Source organism: Terrapene carolina, unplaced genomic scaffold (genome assembly GCF_002925995.2).
Source record: "Terrapene carolina triunguis isolate 2854851 unplaced genomic scaffold, T_m_triunguis-2.0 Scaffold633, whole genome shotgun sequence".
NCBI lineage: Eukaryota > Metazoa > Chordata > Testudines > Emydidae > Terrapene > Terrapene triunguis.
In genome coordinates, this window is record NW_020664984.1 from 1,791,150 (window position 1) to 1,804,718 (window position 13,569).

General features: G+C 41.5%; 1 protein-coding gene across 1 annotated transcript in view; it reads left to right on the top strand.

The window, feature by feature from the left end:
* Positions 1 to 13,569, top strand: part of EXOC6B (exocyst complex component 6B) — a 326,512-nt gene that overhangs the window by 200,601 nt on the left and 112,342 nt on the right. The window lies entirely within an intron of this gene.

Here is a 13,569-nt window from a genome sequence, read left to right on the forward strand (position 1 = left end):
TCAAGAAAGACAGCAGTTTTAGGTGGTTGTTGTTGTTTATTGCACTTCCCTTCTTTTGAAGACTGGAGAATTTCCTATCATTAAAATCATATGGTATGTAACTAAATCCACAGTTTTACTGTCTTGGCTCCAGCTTTCTAGAAGTCAGACTTCTTCAGACTGCCCTGAAAAACATCAAGATATGTTTACATGGCTGTGTAAGTGATAAGACCATTTTCTGCTGCATTTTAGTCAGTTCTTGATCACTGTTGTATATTAAGAGAAAAATAATCGTGTGACCCTGATCATCAGTTATACACAATCGTGGAAACCTTCCCACAATAGCAAAAATGATACCCACCACATTGGCACGCCTACTTACCGAAACATTTCCCTCCCCCCCAAAAAATATACAAAGATAAAAACTTGTAACTAACAAACCAATCAACCAGCCAACAAAACCAAGAGGTTTTTATTCTGAAAAGGGAGACGAGCCAGAGACTTTGTGACGTCCACTAGGGAATTTGCTATCATCTTTACTTGGAAGGCACTGAGATACTGAGGGGATGTTTGGCAGTATAAAACCCCAAGATAGATAGATCATCAGCAAATTGAGATCCAGTTAATTTTCTGTCCACATTTGAGAAGATGATGGATCTAGAATTCCAGATACTTGCTTTGTTTAGAAAGGTGGGTCCACTTAAAATCCAATAAAATTCACCTCTAGTTTCAGTAGGTTGCTAGACAAAATGTGGTTTTCCAGGCCTTCCAGTATATTGATAAAAAGTTACTCCCTTTAATATGAGCGGAGAAAATGACCTTCATGGGTGACACTTCAGCCTTTACTCCCTTGTGCCAGATACTGCAGGAGTCTAAAAATTATGAGTAATTCATCTGAGCCTTCCAAACTGGAAATCCACAGACCCAAAGGGTCCCTATTAGTCTGCAGCTGTTCTTTAATGACAGTAACCCACAGTTGGTGAAGAAAGCGCTTCAGCTTTCTCGGCCACAGGAGAACCCTCTAAAGCCAAGCCAGTACATAAGAAGAGTGCATGGTTTCTGCATGTAATCCAGCAGCTTTGCCTCCCTTGGTGCTCTGGGGCCTGAGCTAAGAGAGTTGTTTCGTTTATGGTAGACCTAAAGCCAGTGCGCCGCTCTCTTTCTCCCCCCCCCCCCTCCGCCCCCCAGCAATACCTACAAATGAATTTGCTAAAGGAAAGGAATCATCATAAAAATGTGTATATTACCTTTTTATGTCTTCATCTGTTACTAATTATATAGCTTCGGCTACAACGCCATGATACTTGATTGGCATTAAAGAGTTAACCTACCCAGAATGTGTTATATTTTGAGTGTACTCTGTCTTGGACAAAGACAAAATACTAGATGTTGGAAGCCTGCTTCAGGGAGTGTGCTAGGAGAAACTTACAATGGTCTGAACCCCTTGGTAGATTTCAAAGTGTCATTTGATTCGGAAAAACTTCAGTTGTACATAGGTGTATATGAAAAAAAAAAAAAAAGTTATGGAGATATCCTATCCCCTAGAACTGGAAGAGACCTTGAAAGGTCATCGAGTTCAGCCCCCTGCCTTCACTAGCAGGACCAAGTACTGATTTTGCCCCAGATCCCTAAGTGGCCCCCTCCAAGGATGAACTTACAACCCTGGGTTTAGCAGGCCAATGCTCAAACCACTGAGCTATCCCTCCCCCCGTTATTTAAATATTTAAATTAAATATTTAATTTAAAGCAAAATCAGAGGCTCTGTTGTCATAGCTTTGCATATAGTTGTTTAATAGAAGGGTGTATATATAATGCTATTACGTAAAGGGTGAAAACAGGACATTCGTTTTTTTGCATCAGTGGATGTTCAGAGTATTGTAGTTTGTAGTACATATTTATTTCTAGACTGACATTATATTTTGGTTTACGTAATGGCGCTTTTACTGTTCACCCTTTGTCATATATAGAACGTGGCTGTGTATTTCCCCTATTGTATGCTAGAGAAACAGATTCCAGGCTAATGCTCCACGCTGCTGTTTGATTGCTTTCTGCTGCAGCTGGAAGTAAACCATTAGCCAGCCAATATGCTCTTGGAGAGAGTGCACCTGGAGCCTCTCTGATGTGCTCAAAACGTAACTTGAGATGGGAAAAGTCATGTTAGATGAAGTCCATCCCTCTTTTGGGGGTAGAATATAGTCCCCCAATGGATACATGTCTGAGTGATTAAATTATTATTCCTGCCTGCCTCACGTAGGTGCGGAGACTCAATGTTTGTAAAGCACTCTGAGATACTAAAATTGTTAGGTCAAATATTAATACTTAGCACTCATATAGCATTTTCCATCTTCAAAATGCATTGTAAACATTAACCCGCCCCACATCCCTGTGGAATAGGTAGGTAGGTAGGTGTTATTCCCAATTGACAGATGGAAAAAACTGAGGTCACAGAAGGTGTTGGTGACAGTGCTGGGGTTAGAATTTAGGAGGTCTTCTCCCCAGTCCTCTGCTGAGCCCATTAGACCAAACCCCTACAATACAGAATCTCAGCCAAAAGGCCTAGAAGAAGCAAGAAAGAGAGAAACTGTAAGGCAGAAGTTTCAAGAAGACAAGCATGTGAAGCAAAAGCAGAGAAATAAGGCAAGCAACCATAAAGGAAAATTACCCTTTTCCTGACCTGGGGTTGAGTCCTGAACTGGTTTTCTAGGCCCAGCTAGTGTTGAACAATATCAAAGATTGGACAAGCCCCAAGGGAAATGGTCACATCAGTGTCAGACGGAAGGCTCATAATATAATAGTTACCAAAACCTCCTAATATTTGTCATTTACAATAGTGTTATCTAAGTGCTTGGCCTGCAGTTACAAAGGCCTACTTTGAATAAACATTGCAATATTTATTATTTTTAGTGAAATCGACCTTCCAGTCACCTCAGTTTTATGGCTGTGCTGCTTATAAATTCCCAAAGGATTATTTGAAAAATCCTACTCATATCTGCCAGCCTTATCAGCAGGGCAGGAGTTCACATATTGTAACATGAGGTCAGCTTTCGGTCATGGTCTTGCAGACGGGGCCAGGCACCTGTAAATCCTTCCTTCAGCCACTAAAGCGAAGTACAATATCAAACAGGCAGTGAGACTTTTCCAGGAAGCGCTGAACTTTTGCAGGAAGGGCAGAGGAGAGGGAAAGAAAGTGAACAAGGGTCAGGCTGTGGTTAATTGAGAATTGGTCCTTGACTTGGTAACAGAGCTAGGGGAGACAGACTCTGATAGGGATGCTTTATGGGACTATTTGTCAGCAGTCCTTTACTCTGAGAAATCAGCCGACTAATAATGGCGGGGGTGGGGGGCGGGGGAGATAGATGCCACTTTAAATATTTACAATCAAAATAAAAAATGACAAATGCACATAAAAACTGTGTGTATGTGGTGTACCCCTCTCCTCTTTTAACGGCTTATAGTGTATGTTGTTTGGGACAGGGACACAGACATGTTCTTCTAATATGCTTGTACAGTGCCTAGCATAATGGGGCCCTAATTCTGCTTGGTGTAGTAGGATGAGGCCCTGAAACAAAAACCTTTATCAGAGGCCCAGTATGAGGCCTGAGGCCTGAACTAAAGAAATGGTCAAGACTTTGCTAACATAAAGCAAAGTTAAGCTGTGAGCCAGAGGCAGGCCCTGCTCACAGAAGCTGGCAAGGAAAGGGCTGATGCTGCAAAAAGATACATACCTAAAAGGTACTGAACACTAGATATCAGAACATTCGGATACTTGCACATTCCACACACAACCAGGAACAAGATGACCCATCCCAATGACAGGGTCAAAAGGGGAAATATGATGAATAGAGTTGTTTTGTTCGAACCAACATGTACAAGGTGAGAGGCGGTACCTTACTACGTAGAGGGGTTGTACCTTGCTGCGTAGAGGGGTTGCACCTCAATACGTCAGGAGTGATGTGTAACTTGTTTGTATCTGTGTATAAGAATGCATCCCTGAGTAGATGTCTTTGTCCAGCCTAGGGGGCAGTGGAAAGTCCCGCCACTGACTGAGCTGAGTCCATTGCCAGGGGGCACATATGTTCGTTTGACAATAAACCTGGCCGGGTGCCTTCGTACCTTTCTAGAGTCTGTGGTCATTGGGGGTTCTCTCGGGCTCTGCCGTGTCAGCGATCTGCGCAGAGCTGGGGCAGCACACAGAGGGAACACACGCACGCAGCCGATTGATATCAACATTGAACAGAGCAGAGCACCACACCGGGAGTGTCTGACAACACTTGGGATCTCTGGATACCACAGACATTAATATTTGAAATCCTGGAATTGCATGCAAAAAATGAACTAGAGAGTTGGGAGAACAAATGCATCATCACTGAGACACAGAGGCTAAGCAACTTGCCTTAGGTAGCACAGGGAGTCAGGGAGAGAGCCTAGAACAAAACTCTGCCTCTCCTCTGTTCTAACCGATGGACCAAAGTTAACTCCCAGTCAGATACACACAAATAACAGAACATCCCCACTTTCTGTTTAGCAGCAATATGTGTAAAGACATTTACTTACAATTAGTCTGTAAATCTACAACTTAGTTACATTATTGTTTTTTTTCATGTCCTATATATACCCAGAGGTAATGGAGCAGTATGCAGAATTGGTTAATGGATCACTGTACAAAGCTGAGATGAAACTACAGTATTCGGGTGAAGTGATTCTGCCATTGATATTTATTATATACTAGGTCTTCCCTCACCCAAATGTAACTAGCACAGATGGGGTTTGGGTTAGATGGTTTGTTTATCTCTTATGGTATCTGTATAGCTGTTGGCAGTCTTGGATTTCGAACCCGAGCGATGGAATTGCTTTGCATGACATGATAGAAAATGGAAATTGGTTATTGTGTCGCGTTTCCCATAAACTGAAGGGTATCGGGAGGGGAACTTATCGCAAACTGGGAACTTAGCAGCAGAGAGACAGTCAAAAAACAGAATCCAGTGCAGTTGCAGAGGAATCTGCATGGAGCTGGCAGATGAGACTGTGATTCTGGATAAAGGAGACTGGAGGGAAAAGATTTTAGTTTTTTAAAACTCATTTGAAACACTTCTGAGTGCTTAGTGTAGATGCAGTTTAACACCTCTGGCTTTGGTGTACAGAAATGTTAAAGGGAGAACAAAGTTGCTAGTTCAGGCAGTGAATACTGTTGTCTAGGCAGGTCTACACAGCCTGCAGAAGTGAGCCTCCCTGCCCGGGTCAGTAGACTTGAGCTAGCAGGGCTCACACGAGTGCTCTAAAAATAGCTGTGTAGACAGTGCTTTGAAGTTGTTCTCTGACCTGAGCTGCAGGTGCACACTGCTGCCTACACCGCTATTTTTAGAGCACTAGTGCAAGCCCCGCTAAGCCGAGTCTGTTGACCCAGGCTGGGAGGCTCACGTCTGAGGGCTGTGTAGACCTACCCTATCGGTGTTCATTTAGGATTTGTCTTCTCTAGATTTTGTTGTCGGCTCTGCTCCTGTTTTCATCTCATCCCCTTTCATCAGCCATTTCATTGTCTTAGGCCAGGTACATACTATAAACTTACATCGGTATAACTATCGCTCGTGGTGTGAAAAATCCAGACCCCTGAACGATGCAGTGACACTGACTTATCTCCCAGTATAGACAGCGCTAGGCTGACGAGAGGGCTTCTCCCACTGTTGACCTGCCCTTAAAGGTGGGGTTCAACTCTCAAAGCTATGTAAAATGTGCCCTTTCCTACTCCTCACTTACTCAGGTGTTCTCTCTGGATGTATTCAGCCATTTGTTTACTTCAGTGACTGCAACAAGTTTTTACTACTCTGTACTTCGGTTTGCCCTTCAGAGCCAGCACAGCTGTGGGAATGGGAGCTGGACTCATGCGTCCATAGAATTGTTAATCAAGTGTTGATTGCAGAATTTATACAGTTAGTGATTCACGAGACACAAGGGAACCCAGCTTGACTTTCAGATTCCAGGCTGAATTTTTGGGACTGGCAGTTAGAAATAACATCATTTTACGTTCAACTGAGCAGATTAAATCTGGAGTTCTCGAGAGACCATAAATATGGAACATCATGAGTCACTTTCCAGAATCACAACTTAAATGTCGTTATTTATTTGTCCTAGAACTTTTTCCCCCTCCTAATAGTCCCTACTCTGATGTATTCATATTCCTCTTCTTTCTGACTTTGTACTCTAATATTTCATTTGCACTGGGGACTGCCAGTTGTTGCTTTGTCTGCCTGTTGGAAATATTGATTATTGTGACTGGTACTGTTCGCTCCTTGCCCAATCTGCAAGACTAGAGGTGCTACAGTTTAGATAAAAATCTCATCTGCTCATGCTTTAGTAAAAGGGATTGAAGTAGTTTCTCTTTTAAGAGCTGAGCATCTCTTATTCTTGAAACTACTGTTCAAGTAATGTAGCTCTCAGACTTTTTTCCTACTAAAAGAGCTGCTGCCTTTCCTCTTTGAAATACATATTTATTTTATTCACTGATACTGAAATGTGAACTGTAATGCGGAGGCTCTGTTGTTAATTCTTATTTTCTAGATCAGGGCTGTGACGTTTGTTTCCACCGTGTCCTTGGGAATGTAAAGCTATTAAAAAGTTTCACCTTTTCGCTTGAGATTTTTTTTTTGTTTAGTGGAAATTTTTCCTTCTAGAAATATCTAACTCCTAGTTCATCTCAGTTGCTTTGCAGATTGTCCCATCATTCTGTTCTGGCGTATCTCACTGTCTGCTGAGTTGGCTGACTCACCGGTGTCTGGTGGAGTTAGATAGCTGTAAACATGGTACTGAGATCATAGGGAAAGGCTAGGGTGAGATACTTTGTGCACTGGATTGATAAGGACACAGGAAAAGCCATTAGAGTGAACTGGTGTCAGTGACCTGAGATAACTGCTCTGTACTACGTGCTAATGGACCCTGGATAGTGTGTCTATCTGTAGTGGCCATAGATTTAACTTTTTGTAATTGTCATATTGCTCTTTTAACCTTGTGACCTTATTACCCATGGGGATACAACTTGACTTCGATCAAAGAAGAAGCAGAGAAATCAGTGTTCGTTCTAAGCTGGCTAGATATGATCACAGACAGCGTTGGCTCTCCAAGTACTCAGTTTGGAAAACAGCCATCTTAGGGAAAAAACATATAATTCCTCCTAAATATAGTGGCAACGTACAGTAACCCAAATGCAGGATCCTTGTCACCTGAAGGTAGGGGTTGCAGAGCATGATTAATTCAGGGCTTCAAGTCCCTTTCACGGTGATCACCATTTTTTATTTATTTACAGAACTAGGTGAGCCTTACCTGTCTGTCGCACTGTATATGTAGACTAGCAAATTGCAGATAAATTTAAACTTTAAAGCATAATTTAAGGCTTTCTCTGGATTCAGTCACATCAGTTGTTATCCCAGTGGTTAAAATAAGGGTTAACCATCAGTCTTAGTTGCCCCAGGGAAGGTATGGGGTCAGGACTCAGAGGACAGTTTGTCATGAGAGATTATTCATCTTAAATGGTCCAGAGCATGGAGTGGTTTGAGTTTTCAGTATCCCCAGAACTACTTCTTGTGTTGGTCAAATACTGACCCAGCCTGACTTTGCTGAGCTTGTGAGATCCAGAAGGGTCACAGAAACATTCTGAGTTTGGAGAATGCTCTGACATTGTGGTGAAGAACTTCTGTGGTGGTGTCAAAGTGCTCTCAGGAGGAGCACCACAGTGATGGAGCCAGTGCTGAAGAGGAACACTGATCTGAAAAGAGTTTTCTGAAAGCATATTGGTTTAGAGTGAGAACAAGGCCAGCCTCCATTGTTTGTTTTCCTAGGCAAAACTCGGTTAAACTGGAGGGGAAAAGGTTCTCTCTGCCTGCCTAGCAGATCTTCCCATTTTAAACCTCTCTTCCCACCCTCAGATTTCTACTTTGGAGCTGCTGTTCTTTCTGCAGCTGGGTCAAAAATACTCCTTAAATGGCTGTAGGTGGTGTTGCAGTTGAACAGTAGGAGACTACCTTCTGGGACTGAATATGATCTTCTGCCCCTACCTTGGTGGTGCTCCATGCCTCTGAGGGTGAGAGACCAGTAATAAAGCTCAGGGGCCAAATTCCTTTGGAGTTGTGCCTGGATTGTATTGTCTCATAGAATTGCAGAGTCTTACCACTAGACTGTCAGACCATGCTCTTAGCCTGACATTCTGCATACTGAATTCATTTCCTCTCTTTTTTTAGCAAGTGATACCAATCGTGACTGTGTGATATCCATGTTTTATTTTATTACTTTGAAGTACCTAGACGTTTGGTACCCTTGATTCCTAAGGGTGTTTTTATTCAATAGAGTAAGTGGAAAGTGTGAACCTTTAAAATGTTGCTTGTAAAGAAAGTTATGAATGTGAATTTGTGTAGTACAGTCCAACTATCTGCATTACTAAACATATTTTCTCCCGACGTAGTTCCTGAGAATTGTCAAGAGCTTACCAGAAACTCCCATTCTTAAAGAGGACCATGAAATAATTAGCCACCATGTTTCTGTGAATCACATAGAATTGCTTGGTGCATAGCTGTGTTTTTGCTCTTTCCCTGCTACGTATATAGTTTTAGTTTAAATACCTGTGTACCTTAGTTGGGAAATGATTGTCATCCTGTTTTGAATACAGTCCCTTTTTTATGAAGGATCTTGAGTTGGCTGAATGTTAATTCTCCGTCTGTTTACAAATACGTATTCAGGAAGGGGTGTGCAATGTGCAGGACAGACTTATGACGCATACACCCGCTATTTCAGGGGCACTTGCCTTTGTTCAGGAGAATGTGGAAATAAGGCACAGCATGTACAATGAACAAACGATGCCCTTGCATTCCAAGAGTGTGGTACCAAAGTGGCTTGCTATCTGATGGGATGTTTTAATGATGGAGAGATAAGAGAAACACATTGAGTAATGTTCTGAATACCAATGCCTCTTCAAACTGCAACTGGTGGTCTACTTTGGTCATGTTTTATGGATGACATGAGGCAAGATCAAAGATTCTGAGATCTGATCTGATAAGCACTATGTACGCAGTAATGTATTTTGCAGTATGTTTAATAAATTTGCATATAGCTTTGAGGCTGACTCAGTTTTGCAAAACTTCCTGGAATCACTGGTTTAAAATCTGGCACAAATGACTCATCCCTTTATCTTTCTGAAGTTAATAATTTGAGTTCTAAGTGGCATACTGTTTGTGGATCTGGGGGGTGAAACCTTAAAAATCAGAGGTCCTATGTGCTACACATGGACACTTAGGATTCTACAGAAATTGTTATGAGACTTGGGATTTACCTTGTACTGTTAAACCACATCATCTTGTTGCATGATATACCGCATCCAGCTTTTCTAGTGCCCTCTCACCCCAGAAGTGGTTGTATTTCAGTGTTGCTGTAGTACTTAGTTTAAAGTGCTTTGGAATCCTTCAGGATGAAAAGCTGTGTTTGTGCGTGTAATGCTGTATAAAAGAAGCACCTGTTCTTTTGAATAATAGCTGCACATTTTAGTCAAAGGATATATGTTTCTGATGGTGACTATAATGCTGAAAATTGCAGACTGGGTAGATCACAGTAAAGGTATTGTAGCCCAAGTGCTGTGCGTCTTGCACACAGCTGCTTGAAAAAATCCAATACCATTTTATTTTACCATCTCTTTGTTTTAACGTGTGACTAACAGAAAAAAAATTGTATCTTGGGTGCTCAGTGAGCTCTCTTGTTTTTGAAAGCACAGGGCACCTAAGCATGCTTCCCGAGGCAATCCTGCCTAACTGCTCTAGTTGATATGATGCTGTAGTGCATAGTTGTTTATGCTGTGGAATGGGAAAATGTGATGGTATACAAACAGGGAAGCACTGTCCCTTTCACAAAGAGCTTACAGCCTAAAAAGACAAAGGGTAAAGTCAAGGACTGCATCATACAAGCTAAGTGACCTGAGGTGCTTATATGTGTATATGTTGAATGCCATGTTTCTCTCTGTGTGTGTAAGAATCCTGGTGGTTCTAACCCTTTCATGTTTGTTTTTTTTTAGTGCACTTTCTCTTGTCTCACTTATTTCTTAGAGCCCTTTGTCTTTTATTGCAATGTGTTAACGTTAAAATTTCGCTCAGCATTGTTTTTAATAAATCCACCCCCTTACTCCTGCCGCTCTCCATCCAACCTTGAGTCCTAAACTGTTGGACTCCACCATATAAACTATATTGGTTCCGCAGTGTTAACAGGGTTTATAAAAAGAGCAAACTTTTTGTTAAGTTGGTAAAGGAAGCAGATCTGACTATGAATGCATGCAGGAGAACATTGGCCAAGTAGGAAGTGCCATCTTTCAGAGAACTACTGCACTTCAGGTCCACTTTTGGTCAGCAGTGGGCTATGAAGTGTCTAGATTGCCTGTCTGAATTCAGCCTATTTCGGTAGTGAATGAAAGGAATAACAGTCTGGTGGTTAAGTCATAGAGATGGACAACAGCTACTAGATCAACAAGTCCTTCCCCTGACAGAGAAGGTATCCAATATTACATTGATACTGTATGTGATCTTAGCCAAAAGTCTGAAGGGGGTGAGTCAGTCTCTCTCTCCTGTGCATGTAAGAGCCATCATAGCAACTGGAACTAACTAGCCCCACTTGTTGACAGTCTCAGCAGAGAGGCTATGTGTCATAGAGACCGAACTCCCCTCTCATCCCAACAGTGGGATTTGATCACATTGTTGGATGGGTTTATACAACTGCCTTCAGTTCTGTGCAGAGAGGACAATAGTCTGCAAGTACGCGTGCTAAAATAAAATAAACTTCTCACTTTTGCGGCAAGATCTTTTTCCCTGGAACTCCTGGTTAAGAGAGCAAAATAAATCTGTCAGTTTAACAAATGATTTCCCAAGCTTAAAATGTCACACATCAGTCTTAAACACGAGGAAATGTTCTTTCACTTGAAACTAAGACAATATGTGCGATGGATGGTTTTGTTAATTTCTGAGCCTGCAATTGAATTGATAGAAAGAGGAGCCTCTTCTTTACTAAAGAGACCTTAAAATAAAATCACTTTTAATTTAATGGCGTAACGTTTTTTTTCCTAGTGCAAAGGTCTCCCATTTAGTAGCATATTTCCCTGTGTCCTTTTCCAGGCAACTAATGCAGAGTTTGACTGTCAGCGATTACTAGTTCTGTGACAAGAGGTAGCTATTAAAAAGGCAAAATGCAAAACAGGAACAAAATTAATTACCTGAATTCTTTGCAGCTAATACTCTCTTAAAAACATTGTCTCCCTTTGTCCTTTTCTGTGGTCTTCCTGTTTCCTTGTCCCCACTACGCCCTGTAGTTTTGTTGTTCATCGTACCTAGGGGCAGATTCTGCAACTCTGACCATGATTATTACCTTACTCAGTGAGTATTCTCTTTGAAATCAGTGGCACTATATACTACTCATATGAATGAATCCTTCTTTGCTAATTCTTGGAACAGACTTTTCCTGAAGTAGGCTAGACCAACCTCCTTCCAGTGTGCACAGCTTATACTTGAGAAATAATTGTCCCTCTTCCTCACATGAAGTCTTTGCATATATGGCTCTTCTGGTGGGAAGAGTGGTAATCTCTTGAAAACTGGAGGATTTTCATGCCAACTCACTGTTAAAGTTTAATGAAGAATTTAAAACATGTTATGAAACAGCATCTAACCATAAACCCCACACTGTATCCATTCATCATGACCTCAGGATGCTGGGGTAACCTTAGTAAAGGAAAGGAAGACTGGAAATAGAGGAAAGAATGGAAACCAACATACAAGTAAGGCAGACATTCCTGGGCTTAACCTTGGAGGGTAACTGAAACAAGGGGAGACTGTCAAAAATATGACCTGAAGATGACTAGCTGCTTGCTGTTGTAACAAGGAAAAATCATTCTTCGTCATCCTTGGCTAAATCCTAATGCACTTCAGTCTTCTGGGCCACAGTCATTTTGTAATTAGTGTTTCTTTAGTGTGGTCTTTTAAAAAAAAAAAATTTAAAAGTTGAAAAGCCATATTTTCCAGACTGAAAAACACAGGCTACCTTGTTCAGTCAATGTAGTTTAGGTCAAGTGTAGTTATGAAAAACAGATGAATTCTGGTGATCAAGTTGTACTTTGACAAATATTCCATTGTTTGAGCATGCAGTAATTTCTTTAAAATGTTACACAGTTCTGGTCTGAGATTGGCTTCTTTCTTTTAGCCTGCAGCATGTCACCGTGTAAAGGTCTCGTCAGTCAAAACTTAAAACATCAGCTTCCTTGTATAGGATATCGAGCAGAAGGGTTCACTGCAAAATAGATTTGGATTCCTCCTTAGCTGTTAAAGTATAGGGACTTGAATATGCATATCACGTTGGCATGTGCTCTCTTTGTGCTGTCAGGTATGTTAGAAGTGGCATTTTCTCCCGTGCTGGATAAAGATTTACTGAGTGGCCCCAGTCTACATCTTCAAGAGAAATTTATTTGCCTGTTGTGTTAATGTTAACACAGTGATTTGGTTAATCATATTTTGCCTTCATACAAGTCTTCCTTGCATTGTCAACAGAACAGAATGTTCTGCCTTATCTATCTTAGATACTTTTATGGCCTCTCTGAGCAGCTCACTGTCTTTTAATGTCTCTCTCAGCACAACACCTCTGTGAGGTAGGGTCATGCTATTATCTCCATTTTACAGATTTGGTGATCTGAGGCACAGGGAGACTAATGAATTTCTCAAAGTCACACAAGAAGTCAGTGGCAGAGCCACTCGGGTCTCCTAAGTCTGAGGCTAGCACCCTAGCCCTGGGACCAGGCTTCCTCTCCAGTTCGTCTACCCTTTGTGCCCTAAACAATTGAATAGTATTGCTTTGTATTCTCAAAGAGCTGTCACACTGTTCCCCAGAGATGGCTGCATTTCACAGAGACGCTGAAGTGATTTCTGCATATAGCTTATATTCAGTATGTTTGTAAAGCTTTGGAGGATGAAAAGCAATGTGGACATGTGTATTAGCTTTTAATTTTACTGTTAAGGCCAGTTAGTCCAAAATGTGCCATAAAAACACCTTTCGAATACCTTTCTCTATCCCCAAATCAATGTCCCCCTTCCAGAAAATTCCACCAGCTTAGAAAGCAGGGCTGTATTTTACCCCTGTAGGTCCCTAAAGTGTTCTGGATGCTTTGTAAATAATAAATAAATAAAAAAGGCGAGACATGGCCCCTGCCACAAAGAGCTTTACAACCTAACTTGGATATGTTGCAATTCATGGGGTAACTGGGATTAGGAAGGAGAACGGGGGTGAGGAAGGATAGCTACAGCACCAGATCACTCCAGTTAGCCATGTGCACATCTTGGTAGTTCTAGGAGAAGAATGCTTGAAAATAATCAAATGTTGATTTTAAATGGGTTTTAAAACTTGATGATAGAGACTGCATCTTGCATGTGTCCATCCGTGGCTTTGATCACAGGGGACAAGTATGGATCAGACCTCAGAACAGACGGGTAAGGAGAATATGCATGCGTTGGCTTACCAGCCATAAGAGTACGCTTTTAAACTGTGTTGTCATAAAGCAAAATAAAAATTTAAAAAATTGAGAAGCGTTTT